Source organism: Falco naumanni, chromosome Z (genome assembly GCF_017639655.2).
Source record: "Falco naumanni isolate bFalNau1 chromosome Z, bFalNau1.pat, whole genome shotgun sequence".
NCBI classification, from domain to species: domain Eukaryota; kingdom Metazoa; phylum Chordata; class Aves; order Falconiformes; family Falconidae; genus Falco; species Falco naumanni.
In genome coordinates, this window is record NC_054080.1 from 60306944 (window position 1) to 60322172 (window position 15229).

The following is a 15229-nucleotide window of genomic DNA, read 5'->3' on the forward strand; positions in this document are numbered from 1 at the left end:
AATGGTCTTTAGACGCTCAGCTTCCTCTGTGAGAACCAGGTGTTCTATCTCAAGATATGCACCCTGAATTTGCAGGTATTTTAAAAAGTATTTCCCTTTGTAACTCTTGACTTGAATTTCCCTTTTCATAAAATGGGATCATATACTTGTCCTTTAAATGGCAATGAGCGCTACACACAAAAAGTATTATATGGGACTTCACACAGCCCCACCTGGAAAATGAGTTTTTCCACCAGCTCTTGCAGAGTTTAAATCAACACCTACAAGTGCTAAGCATTATTTTAAAAGCTGCATTCAAGATGATATAGATTTCTCCATAGACATGTAATAGGATGGAGATACATTCTGGAGGTGAATGCATTAAAATTTTGATGATACACTATACAGTGATGAACCTCAGTATGTTTCGAGATATTCTGAAAGCATCATAGTATATCAGCCTCCTGGTAAATGCTAGGGATGGGATTCATATGATCAGCTGCATATACCTGCCTTCGTTCTGGAGAAACCAGCACATTTTAGGTTTGAGTCATCATAAAGCAACTGTGTAAAAAAGGTTTGATCAATTGTAAAAAGAACTTGTGTTGACTAGCAGAGATGCAGGTATCCAAGGAGTAGATATGGAAAGTTAAGCAAGTCCAACTAAGTACAAATGATTTATGGTGGGATCAATCCAGTCTGCTGATAACAACTGTATTCTCCTCCATAGTTCCAGAGAAGCTAGTGTAAGACTGGTTGGAATGGGATCACACCTTTCATGGTCCAGTAAGCAGAGTCCTGAAAGGTCTTGGTCTTCTGTGCCCTTGCCCTTTCCATGTGCAATGTATTCAAAGCTCTTTCAAACATACCTGGAAGTCACACTAGAAACAGATATAGCCCACTGCTGTGGATATGTCGCAGCATTGGGCAATGATTAATGAGATGAACTTTAACAAGTTCTGATGCCAAATTCTGCACCTAGGATAGGGTAACACTGGGCACAGGTATAAACTGGGAGAGCAGTGGCTGGAAAGCAGCCCTGCAGAGCAGGGTCTGGGCTTGCTGGCTGACAGCTTGGCTGCCCTGGCAGCCAGGAGGGCAAGCCGCATCCTGGGGGGCATCAAACAGCTCAACCAGCCGGCCAGAAGAGTCATCATCCTGCTGTATTCAGTGCTGGTGTGGCCTCACCTTGAGCACTGTGTGCAGTTCTGGGCCCCACGGTTTAAGAAGGATGTGAAGGTCCTTGAATGGGCCCAGAGGAGGGCAACAAAGCTGGTGAAAGGGTGGGAAGGCATGTCCTGTGAGGAGCGGCTGAGGGCTCAGGATTTGTCTGGTTTGGAGAAAGGAGGCTGAGGGGCGACCTCATGGCTCCTGCAGCTCCCTGAGGGGGGTAAGTGGGGAGGGAGGTGCTGAGCTCTTCTCCCTGGGATCCACTGACAAGGCCTGTAGGGATGGTTCAGAGCTGTGCCGGGGAGGTTCAGACTGGGCATGAGTAAACTATTCTTTACTGAGACATGGCTGATGCCCCAAGCTTGTCAATGTCATTGTCTAGTTATTTAAACAATGCCCTTAAAAAATACTTTAACCTTTGTTCAGCCCTGAACTGGTCAGGCAGTTGGACTAGATGACCATCGTGGGTCCCTTCCAGCTAAAATTATTGTATTGTATTGTATTGTATTGTATTGTATTGTATTGTATTGTATTGTATTGTATTGTATTGTATTGTATTGTATTGTATTGTATTCTATTCTATTCTATTCTATTCTATTCTATTCTATTCTATTCTATTCTATTCTACTCTATATATACTGATACCTAAAACCATAAAGCAGCAAGACTCTTGTAAGACCTTCAGTTTAATTTTGGAGTGCAGTTCAAGATGCTAAAGATAATCTTTGGAGCCCTGGATAGTGTGAGCCTCTGCTCAAGTGAACAGATATCACCACATAACCCAGTGAAAGCTGTGTTGCTAGAGGATGTTGCCAGTTCATATGCACCATCTTATACTGGTTTTCTATTTCTGTACTCTTCCCTTTGCTAAGTTTGCTGTGCCCTGTTCTGCAAAAGATGAAAATCAATTAAAGAAGAATTAGAAATATCTGCTGCCTACTTAGTTATGGTAACCATTCTGGCTATGTGCTGTCACTACTAGTGACATACACATCACAGATACACATCACAACTAGTACTCTGAAAAGGAAACCCACCCTGTCTCCAAAATGCTAACATTTTCTTTTGTAAAGCTGCCACATTATTTCACACCACCTAACATCTTACATCGTAAGTTTTCTAGCCTAAAAAGGCCACTGTGCCATTCCAATTCTTTGGAAGTTGAAAGCACAGCTTGTCTCCCAACACACCTATACTGATTTTTTTGTGTGTCTGCAAGCACAGGAAAGCCAAAAGTAAACTATGGTACATTTGCACAGAACTGGCTTCCAAATTATACTGTGACCTTGAAGACTTCAGCTAAGAAGTCTTCACTTGTTTGCTCCTCTTTTTTTCTGGGTAAATATCATCACTGGCCACAACTGACCTCCCACAATTCTTTACATGAACTGCTGAAATGCTTTGCACTAGGGAAGAAAGAAACTGAAGAAAAAATAAAGATTAAAAAAAAAGGAACAAAAAGCACCACTGAGTAGATGCAGTTAAGAAACTCTAGAATGGTGAATGTAAGTTACAAAAAACCTGGGAGATTTTTTTTTTTTCCTTTCAAATTAGTATTTTTCCAGAAACAGCTTCTCTTATGTAATCATGCTTGTAAGGATACTAGTAAGTGTCACAGTACAAAAGCCTACACAGGAACAGAGTATTTGCCACTGCTGGCATTTCTGCCCAACCCAAAGCTTACCCGGCATATGTTTGTGCTCCTCTGGTGGAAGTGATATGGCCAGGACAGCACTGTAAACTGCAATGTTTTTAGCCTACAGAAATCCATTGATTATGTTTTCTTTCTTATCAGAATAGAAATGCACATTGTCAGATATCAGCCAAAATTTTCCCGTTTTGTCTCTGATTTATGTTGACATAAATTATGATAATGCTTTTTCTATTCCCTTCTGGGCTGAAGAAAAGAGAGAATTGTCTATGGGTGAAAGTGTCTTCTTCCTTTACATAAAAAGTTGATTTTTTTTTTTAACCTGCCTATGTGGAGCTTGCTGTTCTCTTTAGTTTGCAGATGAATGTTTTCTTGGCAGTGTAGTCTTTGGGTTTCTTTTCTTTTCTTAATATTCTGCCCCTGCCCCCCCCGCCCCCCCTGCCCCCCTCCACACCCCCCAAGATATTAATCTTCATCAAGATGTCCTTGGTGCTGTGTCTTAGGCTCTGGTGCACACCAGAAAGGGGCTATGAAAACCCAGGCTAGGCAATACTAGATGATATTGAAAAGAGTGGATGTTCTGTAAGGTGCTGGAGTCAGTAGGGCTGCACACTGCCTTAATCTAATTTTTATTTTAGTTTACTTTGCTTTATTATTTTATCTTATTGAAACTATTTCTAGAAAGGACTTGCCTAAGTTTGTGCTGATTTTGAGGAAAGACAATTTTGAATGTCAGTTTCTTCCATTCTGATTTTATACAGCAATATTACCTAGATGAATTGGTAAGTTATGTCAAATGTCTTAATTTTTGTTTTAATCTCATCCACCTAACACTAAAAAGCTTTTAGTACAGCATGCTCCCTTATTATTCTAAAAGAAAAATGCTGTTCCAAAAAAATCAACCCTGAAAATCTACCTCCTGACAGATTTTGTGATTTCTAGCAAGGGACATTCAAATAGACTTCAGCAAAGCATTTGTGAATAAATATTGTACAACTCCCCAATTAGTTTTTGTAGAAGCCCACAGTCATGTGGTTAGGGTTATTCCATGCACCCAAATTAAACTACCAGTAACCTCAAAGAGCCAAAATTTTCTAGGACTTGGCCTCTAACCAGATCCTGGGACTGCAGAGAAAGCCACAGTACGTCGCAGACTTCTGTTGGGCATCCCCTTACAAACAACACAACCTTTGCATTTATCAGCCATCATCCTCTATCAGGTCACGTAGCAAGGCCACGTTGTCCTTATGAGTTAAGCATATTCACAGAGAAAACGTGTCTAACATGTTTTGGTACTGCTTCATGTAAGCTATGTCATGCCAGAGTGATACTGTTGTAACCTTGGAACAGAGAGAGAGGATTTCTGAGGGATAGTCTTTTGGTGACTTGTGAGTTAGTACAGACTTACAACAGACTTTATGGACTTGTGGAACTCTGGAAAATTTTCTTCCTTGCAGGGTTCTGAGCTGCTTTTCCACACTGAATAGTTCTTTCTGTCCAGACCATCCTGACTCTGTACTTCAAGTCTGCTTTCCTAAGCTGCTGTTCCAGGACACATGCCAGCTTTTTGAACATGGCTTATATTGGTTTTCTACATGTAAACCAAAGCAGAACTGTTCTAGTGGAAGCTTTCCTTGTAATAAGGGAATATGACTTCTGTCTCATTTTATTTTAAAATAAACTTTAAAGTGTGTTGTTTTCACATGAGCAAGAATTCTTCTCCCCAGTTTCTCATGCACCTCTGGCAGCAGATGCTTTCCTGGCAGTGTCTCCCTCAGACCTTTGGTCATTATCCTCCAATGTCACCCAGCTAACTACCACCACAGGCTGGAAATCACTCATGAATCATGACTTTTGCGAGTTCTAGGACCTCAGATCTTCTCTGACCTTAAGCATTCTCTTCAATGCCATTAAATAAATTAAATATTTAAATTACTTATATTACCTTTAATTGTATAATTATAGAGTCAACGAGAAATAAATCTATAAAGGGGAAAGTCTAATCTAAAAAAGGACTTGCCCTCACTTCGAAGTGGATGAACATGCCAGCAGAAATGATAGAGACTGTAACCTCTGCAGGGAAGCCAGCTCATTTCAAGCTATCCTCAACTACAGTCATGTAATACAAACAATGCCAGACTGTGCAGATGAGGGCAAATATCCTCATGTTCTTCCAGTGTTGTACAGTCATATCCAGGAGAAAACAGCAGCTTTCCAGGTGTATGTTGGGACGGGCAATAGGGAAAACCTTCCTCTGAGACACTCATAGACTGAAGGCAGAGGTCAGGGGGTGTGAACAACAAATAGGAAATTGTTACTACTACTAAAAATCTCTTAAAATAGATCTGAATTGTTTTCAATGTGAACAGTGTAATTACAAGCTTAATTTAATGTAATTAAATTTAATTAAGTTTGATTAACTTAACTTTAACTTATTTTAACTATGCCCTTTCACAATGCCAGCAGCAGTTTCACATATCTCCATTTACCTGTAAACTGTCCCTATGAATAAAGGCAATTGGGAAGATGGCCATTCAGTTTCATAGTGCCTTGGCATTCACTTTTAGGAGATAGAATGTGGTCTTGAGGTCTTGAGACTAAACCTATTTCCCTGTTTCTAGGTGCAGGTGCATCCCAGGAAGCAGTGGGGAAATTACGCATTGGCAAAGGCGACTTGCAGAGGGTAACAAGAGCTCAGTCCTTTGCCTTTGTAATTTCCCCCCCCTGCAGTTCAAGACCACCTTGCAGGACAACAGGAGCTGTCAGAGCCCAGTCTCTGGGCAGGCTGCAGAGCAGAGGAGCAAGAAGAGTGACGAGCCTTGTGAGAGCTGGCAGTGATACCTCTGTAGTTTCCAAATGGTATTTGTCTTCAGTTCTCTCCTGTTACGCTAGGGACTTACTACAGCTGGCCTCCATGTCTGAGTGGTTAATAAAGTTGATTTACACTGTTTATTTCTGTCAAGAGTCCATCAGGCATATTTTATTTTAGCTCCTCTAAGTCCCCGATTTGTTACTCCATAGTCTCCTTCTCCAGACTCATGGATTCCATAAAAAGAAAAACATTATTAAGACATACAGCCAAACTCACCATTCACAGAGGAAAGAAGTGCATTTGTTATTAGCACCTACTGACAGTTAACTCTATTTCTGATGGCATTACCCTTTTATTGGTAAAATATACATGGAAGGTGTGAGAAATCTGCAACCCATGCTGATGACCGTGATTTTGACTTAAAAGTCAGTGTGGGGTGCTGTGTCTTGGTTTGCCAGTCAGTTTAACTAAAAATTGTGTTAGGGAGGTAATAAAGGCCTTCTTACCTTTCCCATGAAGTCATTCCACCGTTAGTTAAAATTTCTCATGAAAGGGTTTCCTTTTTCCCCTTAGCTTTGATGCAGATTTTTGCTGGTGATCCTCCCTAGTGCTGTGCTCCCACTCTCAAGGAAGAGTGGAAGAAACATCCCCCACAGAGAAGGAGGGAAGCAGAATTACTTCTTGCACCTGCAAAGCTGGTAATCACAGTTGCCAAGACATCCTGTAGCAACAGGGTGGAAGAAACTCTGCTATCTCCCCCCACCCAGCAGCTCCTGGGAGCAAGGATCACACGTTTATAAAGACAAACTATCGTTGCATCACATATACTGAAAAACAAATTGCTGGGAAGCTGGGCTATGAATTGATTCTCATTGATTAAATTCTCATCTTGGTGTGCTGGAATAGTGTGGAAGATCCAAAGGATCCTGTTCTGTGACATGCTACATAAATCCAAGCATTTATGTCAGCACTTTATAGAGCACCCTGGAAGTAACTAGTTTGGGACTTTCGATTAGAATATAAAACTTGGGCTGATTTTCAAAGGAAATGTTAGTTAAAGCCCCAATTAAGACTCAGAATCAGTGGGGGCTGTCATTACTCTTACAAAAATCTCCCCACTGTCTGGAGTGATGCTTTTGGCATATGACATTATAAATGGAATATGGAGAGTTAAAAAAAAGAAATAATAAAATAAGTTAATTTAGATCTCAGAAAGTGAAAAGCTGAGAAATTTGTACACTAGTTTGAATTACCTATATGCAAAGGTCACCTAAAATTTTGAGTTGCTGGCAGGGTGTGTAAGAAAGCTCACCTAAAGAATACTTTTCCACATAAATTCCGCTGCCGTGTCCAGGTAACTCATGGCCCCTCCACCTAAGACCAATAGCCAAACATCCAAGATGAAACACACACATGCATACCTGAAGCTCACAACAAAAAATGCTGCAGAGACCTCCAAGTGAGCTCTGATGAAAGCCAGCGAGTGCATATAACACAACACCATACAGCCCTATCACTTTAGGTCCAGAAGAATATAGGCCTCAGTACAGAAGACTGAGCAACACTGCCTTTGTGCAACCTCTCACGACACCTGAGGTGTCATTCCTCATGGAAGTCCCTTGGCTCAGACACAGCAAAGCCAAATTGCAAAACAGAAGTTACATTTTTTCAAGCTAAAGTTGTGTTCGTCAGGGTTATTTTTGAGGCTAGTTTACTACCTTCTGTGGGAGCTGAAAGATACTGATACATATTGATACCAGTAAGACTTCATCAGAGCTTTAGCCAGTGGTGCCCCTCCAGTGAAGATGGATACTCACCATCTGCCCTCATATTGCACTGTGCAATTCTCTTGTACTGGGATGTCAACAAACAAGCTAGGCAATGTTCAGGCTGCTAATGGGGGAGTTCATCTCTGATCATACTGATCAACATTACATGGCTCTTTTTGTTGTCCATGGTAGAATTAATGTTTTATCTGGACTATGTACTTCCTGGAGACTATGCTTCTGCTTTTGTACAGCTCCTTGCACATTGGAGCCCTGGGTCGGTTGTGGGGTTTTTTGTTTTTTGTTTTTTTCCATGATGCTGCTATTACAAGGAGTGCAGATGCTACATTACTACAAGGAATAAATATCAACAACAGTGAATAGATTAAAATGAAAAATAACTGAAAGCAGAATGAAAATTACATTCTAGAAAGCTGAAGGAACAAATGTTAACATGGTGGAGTTGGCTAAATGTAACAAACAGCGGATGATTAAATTGTATTTTTAGCAAGATAAAGGCACATTTGTCATGGTTGTTTTTGAGGATAGTTTACTAATTTCTGTGGGAGCTGGAAGATACTGACATACATATCAATACCAGCAAGGCTTTGTCAAGGCAAAGGTTGATTTTATTCTTTATGGTTTTGTTGTAATATAAACATCCACCCCCTGAGAATGCTTGAACATTTAATGTTCTAAAAAGATACAGGATAAAGACAACAATGCAGTTATCCACCTCTCACAGATTCAAAAGCTCTGTGATTTACCTAGCTTCTGAAGAAAATGTCAATCTCAAACAAACTATGAGCACTTTCTTATTTAAACAAGATAGACCTCAAATAATTCCATCAGCATTTTGTCTTATACAATTAGCCACGTATCAGTTATTGGCAGGGAGAAAAATCCATGCATGTTTGCCACAGATTTCCATGTTTTATGGTGGTGAAACCATTAGTGAAGAGAAGGGTTGATTTTGTTGTGGAAAAATTGACACTTTTTTTCTTCTGTGTTTGTGTGACAAAGAACAGACTTCATTGTGTGATGAGATTTTTGTTTTGAGTTCTGTTGCAAATAGTACTGTTTGCAGTCTTGGAAAGCTTCAGTGTGTAAGTTAAAGTCACTTCAGAATGTCTCTGACTTGCATGATTGCTCACTTAACTGATCACCAAAGGCCTTCCTGGTGCTGGCAGCTTCACAGAAAGTAGACTTTCCAACTCAAATCGGCCTTCCCTGAATTAGTTTATTAACAAATTAGACTCAAATAAATAAAAATATCATGGACTTAAAAAATGAAGAACTAGTTATTTTTTTCCAAAAACATTTCAAAAACATGTATAAAATGGAAGATGCTTTTATTTTTAATAAATTAAAAGTTCACAAGATCTGTGTTCTATGAGAAGGCTTAAATTCTAACTGAAAAAAATCCCACAACTGATAACCAAAATGTATCAGTTTGGACCTGTCAGCAGTGTGCCTCATTACTGCTCAGTTGCCAGATGTCCCAGCTGTTCCCTGGGGCTGGGCTCTCTGGCCTTAGTACATCTTCCACTGTATGCAATACCTGGGGGTTCCTGTGATATACTGCCTTCCTTTGCTTGGAAGAGAGCTCTCCTGGTGCATCACATCCTGTGTGAGGACAAGTTTATAACGGGAAATACAATCAGGAAACTGCCATATAGCATAAAATAACTGTGCTGCTTTCCGTTGGACTGAGAGTCAGTTAGTCAGTCAGTTCTCCTCCTGGGAAAACCTGGCTGGCTGGCAGAGAGGTGCTGGAAGGTCTTTGGCAGAACCAGTATTAGTTCTGGTTAATAACTCCTGCTGCAGAAGTCCATCGTTCAACCAACCTAAAACTTAAGTCGATCTCCAAAAGGCCACCTTCCTGTTTCAAAAAGGAACACCCGAACAGCTTATGATTTCTATCATCATGTCATCTATGCCTATAAAGCAGTCCAGATAAATGTTTATATAACGTTCTGTATCTAATGAATCTTCCCAGGAAGCAAGGAGAAAAAAGTGGAATTTGTGAGAGATTTTGGATACAACCATTTTGGAGTTGTCAATGGAAAAGAGCTTAAAAAGAGAAGAGGTTGAAAAGGAACGTTGCTGTTCCCGTCCTCTTCACAAACCGGTCAGGAAGATTTAGAAATCTGAAGCTAGGTATCTACATTTTGTATCATTTACAATCTCTATCCATTTCTGAAAATCCTGGCCAAAATGTTTTCTTAAATGTGAATCATTTCCACCAATACAATAGGTACTTGGTAGTTAGTATTTTTATAAAACCTTATTGACAAAACCACAATATTCTACCCATGGTTAACATGACAACATATACAAAGAAAAACCCCTTAAACGCAGAGTAATTGGTTGCTGTTGGTTTCAGCCCTGTGGGGGAGCAAAGCCCCCTACTCCCAACCCCAAACTCTCATAATCTGGAGAAAGATCTTTTCCTCATCTTCCTCAGAATCCCTCTGTTTTATAGTACTCCAAGTGTCTAGGCTATTGTTTTAGCAATATTTAATTTTTTTTCAAAGAATTATTTCCTGTGAATAGAAAAAGGGAGGAATTGTGCTAAAAGATTTTGTTGGATTGTCCCACATCCTACCTACATGTTATGGGCTCCAAGACAGTGGTGTCAGGTAATTGTCCCTGCCTCTGCACAAGTTTCCTGTGAGAGTTGAAAGGGTATAAATTGCAAATGCAGAGAACATAATTTGATCACAGTCGTGACGGGCCTGGCAAAATCCTAAACCCCTTAGTAAAAAAATAAATGTGAGCTGAATTAACTCTTTCTGTATTGAGCTTTTGTTAGACACCTCATCCAAGCATGGTCAGTCAAAGAGAAACAACCTCAAAATCTGACTGTCTTCAGTTGTTGGGATAAATGTAGACATCAGTGTTTCTCCACTTGTTACTAAATTGTGTGATAGAAGTGTTGAAGGAGCAGGCTACTTTATCAGTCGAGTCTTTTGGATATGAACATGAAGACAGACTCATACATATGCATGGAAACCATCACCAGTGGTTAATGGGAAAGAAATTCTCTACGGTTTGTTTATCTCATATTTGTAACCACTGCGGTAGTACCGGAGTGGCACATGAAAATACTTCATTTTTAAAGAGGATGAAGCAAGAGGAGCAACTGGTCAGTAACGACCACTGGTGTCAAACTTCTGCAATGCAGGAAGGCAAGGTATGTGCCACACCGGTAATCTCACAGTCCATCAATTCAAAGCACAAGGGAACAAATGACAGAAGTCCCAGATGGATTAAACCAGGAAGCCAAAGGCAAAGGGAGGAGCATTTCTGAAGCTAACTTATCTTACTAGTAGGCTTTGCTTTGCTGCGGTATTCTTTGCGTCTTTGGCAGGGAAAATGCACAGCAGAGTGAGGAGGGAGGTTTATATGCACAGTACTTGTCTGTTTTATTCAGTTATTACTTTTCTTAATCTTCTTTATCTTTCAAAAATTGATTTATGCTTTTACAGAAAAGGCAACAATCTATGTGGCTCATAGACTGGAAGTAAGAAGTAAAGATACTGCTGTGATTTACAGTACACAAATTGTTCTGGCTACTGTCTGAGCAATATTTGGTTTACTTTAGGAGAACAGACCTGTCTTTGAAGAGGAATGGTGAGAATGGAAGTGTCCTTAATTTAGGAGGCTTTTTTTGTTTAAATAATAAGGAGGAATTATAGATGCAAAGAAAAATATCAAGCATAAAATCAAGTGGATGAGGACAGGTTGAAATTAGAATTTGCCATTAGCAGAAATACTTATGGCTAGATTTGACAACTATTGTGAAATGAAGAAACCTGGTTTTTGCTATAGAGCAAGAAAGTAGACTACCTGACTCCTCTTAAATCTAATATTTAGGTATTTATGACTATGTAGTCAAGAGACTGTGAAAATATAATAAGGTAATGGAACTCATTTGGGTGGCTTTGACAAAAAGATTGTTCATTAATGTTATTGATGTACACTGGAAGACATGTGATGTGAAGTTCATAATTGAAATGTTACAAACACTTCAGCATATGGATCCTTCACATTCACTTAATTGCCAGTTTAGTAATAATTTTATGTAATGAGGAATTATTAATAATACGTGAAATACTAAATTGACGTAATCACCAAAAAACGTAATATGACATCCACTGTGCAAAGGATGTTATAATTCCAGGTGTCTGTTATATTTTAAACAAGGAATATAACCGACCAAATTCATCTTTCAAAACTATTGACTCTATAAAGTTTTAATATTTTTTATATAATTGTGTTTAAAGGTAAGGCTATTAATCAGATGTTCTTTTTCTTCATTCTTCATATTCCTTATTAGCATCCAGTTATGACAAAAAACTTGACAAATGATCATTAACAAACTGCCTTACAGTTCTGTGGCACAAGTCCCACTGTGAAATAAATCTTGATATGCTGTTTTTTTGATTAAGTAGGTAGATCCCAATACCCTGTTCAGGTAGGTGAGAAAAAGGGACCAAATTTGTCTCTTTGCCAGTTTGCGGTTTAATCATTGTGGAAGATTGTGGTATTGGGACAAGAGATCTTTTATCTCCAGCACACCAATAAAAATCTTCCCTAAGTTTGCAATTACTGAAAGTCAATAGCCTATTGGTATGAGAAATGTACTCTTTGAGAACGAATGTCCACAACACAGTTATCACCTCTATTGCCACACAGAACAGATTGAGCGGGCATGGAGAATGTCAGGCACCTCCCCAGGTAATCCTCGTCACGGCAGGATCAGCGCACACTGATGTGGGGACCAGTGAAGTGTGCAAGGCCACTCATTCTCTGGGAGCCTTGTCTAGTCTATGACTTCATTTTCCTGAGTCGTTATTCTGACACATCTCATGGGCAACATCTTCAGTGAGAGAAAAGAGCCAATGAGTTTTTACTTATACTGGTATAAATCAAGACAAACCCTACTGAAGCCAATTACTTTCTATACAAAATCATAAAAGCAAGGGGTAAAGTGAAGCTATTAATGAACAGCAAAATAGAAAGCAAAGTCTTCAATCCCATTTTACCTCACTTCAGGTTTAAGTGAGAGACACAGGAATTGAAGTTCTCTGGTTCACCTGATCTGGGAGCTGGAATTGTGAGACTTACACTTCAGCATATAAAATTGCTGTTTTAAAATATTTAAAAAATAAAAATAAAATATAAAAAAGCATGGCACATGTCCAGTTAAAAAATTCATATACCTGAGTGATCTTACCTAGAGTTGCTACATATGCTTTTAGCTTTTCTGCTCCTTTTTCATAAAGCTGACATCAGTGATGAACTCTGATGTCAAATTGCAAGGTTTAAATCTCAAGGGTGAAGATCAGTTTATTTACTGGAAGAAGGCATTTTCCAAACATCATTTAATGAAACAAGATAACAAGCATGAGAACATAAATTAGAGTTCCATTTTGTTTCAGAACTGTTCAGGACACTGCTCTCAGAAGTTAATAACCCTTTGATAGAGGAGATCCCACCTAGTATCTAAGGAATGGCCCATTCCAGATGTTACTCTGACCAATCAGTGAGTCTTCACAGGGCAACACAACAGCTGTAGGTAGAAAGTCTCAGGACTGGAGTTTATTCATTATTTCATGCTTACCTGGACAAGTTTTAATCAACTCTTTTCATAAAATGTAAGTTTTAGTACTTCCATTACCTTCTATAAATACTAAGATCTGAATAGCTGCTTTCTGATTTTCTCCTTGGAAGACTCTATCCAGGATTTACATGAACTATATTCAACAGCAAATAGGACACAGCCTTTAGAGAGGCTGTGCATGTATGTTTCATGTGGGAGATAAAATGAGTTACTTGTACCTCACGCTATAACAAAGTAAAGATTTTTTCAGTCTATGTATAAAGTCTGTGCTCTTTGTGTGATATAATTTCAATGCTAGTACATGTGCTATGATTTGATGAATTGCAATAATTACTATGTGCATTGTATTCTTCCCTTCTTGTTTTCACATTTGCAGATTTTTTGTGTGAGGCTCACTAATGGTTTGTGTTTTAACCAATTTAATACCTCTTTTCTTAAAGTATTTAGAAGCATTTGTTTATATAAACAAATTGCTGTTGAACAGGCAAAAAGGATCTATTTTAATATTTTAGAAATCAGCAAAATAGTACTGAAGAAAAACAAAGCATTACATATTCTGAGAAATGGTACAACAGAGTCTCTTATTTCTTGTAAAACATATTAAGCAATAGCAATCATTTTAGGCAAATGTTTATTTTATATTTGATCGCTAAGCAAGAGAGAGTTTCATTCATCTTCATTTTTGCATTTTTAAGTCCACATAATTTAGTTCAAACTGGAGCACAAAGCTGAATGTTATAATTTTTCTTTGCATATTGTATTAAGATAAAGTATTTCTCTTTTGTTTTTGTTTTCTTTTTCTTTTCTTTTTCTTTTTCTTTTGGCTTTGTATATAGCCAGGGAAGCACGATATGCAGGAAGATGAGAAGCCCCTTATCTTACCATCTACCTCAAAAGTAGCGGTGGGAGATGGCAATAATATTCCTACTCTCCATGTGAAAGAGGACTGGACGACTCAGAGAGGGAAAGGGTAAAGGGGAGCAGTTGACAAGCTGGAAAGGGAGGAATTATGAAGACTCATTTTCAGATATGGTTTGATTCCTGGCAGTCTAGGATTACAATTAATATTATTTATTTTGTGAAGCTTTTCTTTCTAAATTCTCTGTCCTTAGCTGTAAGATTTGTATGCTAATTAAAATTGGAAGATAATACTTTTGCTTGTACTACTTAGTTCCTTGAACTCTGAAGAGTCCCACCGAAATAAAACACCAATCCATACCAAGTTATGACACCGCAATCCAACAAATTCCCTGCAGCCTGTTTTATCTTAAACACAATTCTATAGAATATAGTAATGAAGTGCATGAAGTAAAAAGTATGCACAATGAAAACCCAAACTAAATGTTGGACGTTTCACCCAGCTCATCAAGAAGAAGTTCTCTAAAATGACACATGTAGGAGAATAGGCAGAATTTTATAAAAGCGTAACCTATAATAACTACAGCAGGAAAAAATAAACTACCAAGAATTAGTGATTAGGGATCCAGTCCTGAGGGTACCAAGCAATCTCAAATTTTATTGAAGTCCGTAGGAGCCCTAGATGCTTGAACCTCTATGAAGCAGGCCCTAGACAACAAGCTAAGAATTTCATCTCATACGAAACCAGAAATTATGAATATTATCCTTACAGAAATGAGAGTGACACTGGGACGTTTTTTATATTAGAGCTAAGTGAACATTTTATTTGCTGAAAATTATTCCACAGATGCTACCTTTATTTTTCTTTGTAAACTGCCCACAAAGAGATAGTAACATTGTAAAATTCTGAGAAGTACTTGTTATTCAAAATTAGTCACACACTTCTCCAGTGAATTTTCTCTTCAAAATCTGCTTTTGGTGAACATTTGAGCTTGCATTCACTTTTTCATGAGTTATTCATACTAATAAAGCTTGAGCACTCAAGTGTTCCTGGAAAGCAAACGTGAAAGCATTGCAAACATGGTCTAATTGAAATCCACTTTCCACTTTGAGCAAATATTCACGGAACATTTTTCCTATTATTCACTTCGTTTTAGTTGACATTATGGGCTAAAATCTCACTGATGTGCACTAAAGAGAGACGTCACAGCAGAACCCTCTTCAATAATGCAGGTGCAATATTCCTGGAACGGGCAGGTCTCTTGAACAGGCATAGCATGATTTAACTGGCTCTGTCTTTTTATTTTGTTCAGAGGGCAGCCTTAAAGTAGACTGTTCAATGGCTAAGCGAACACTCCTTAGTG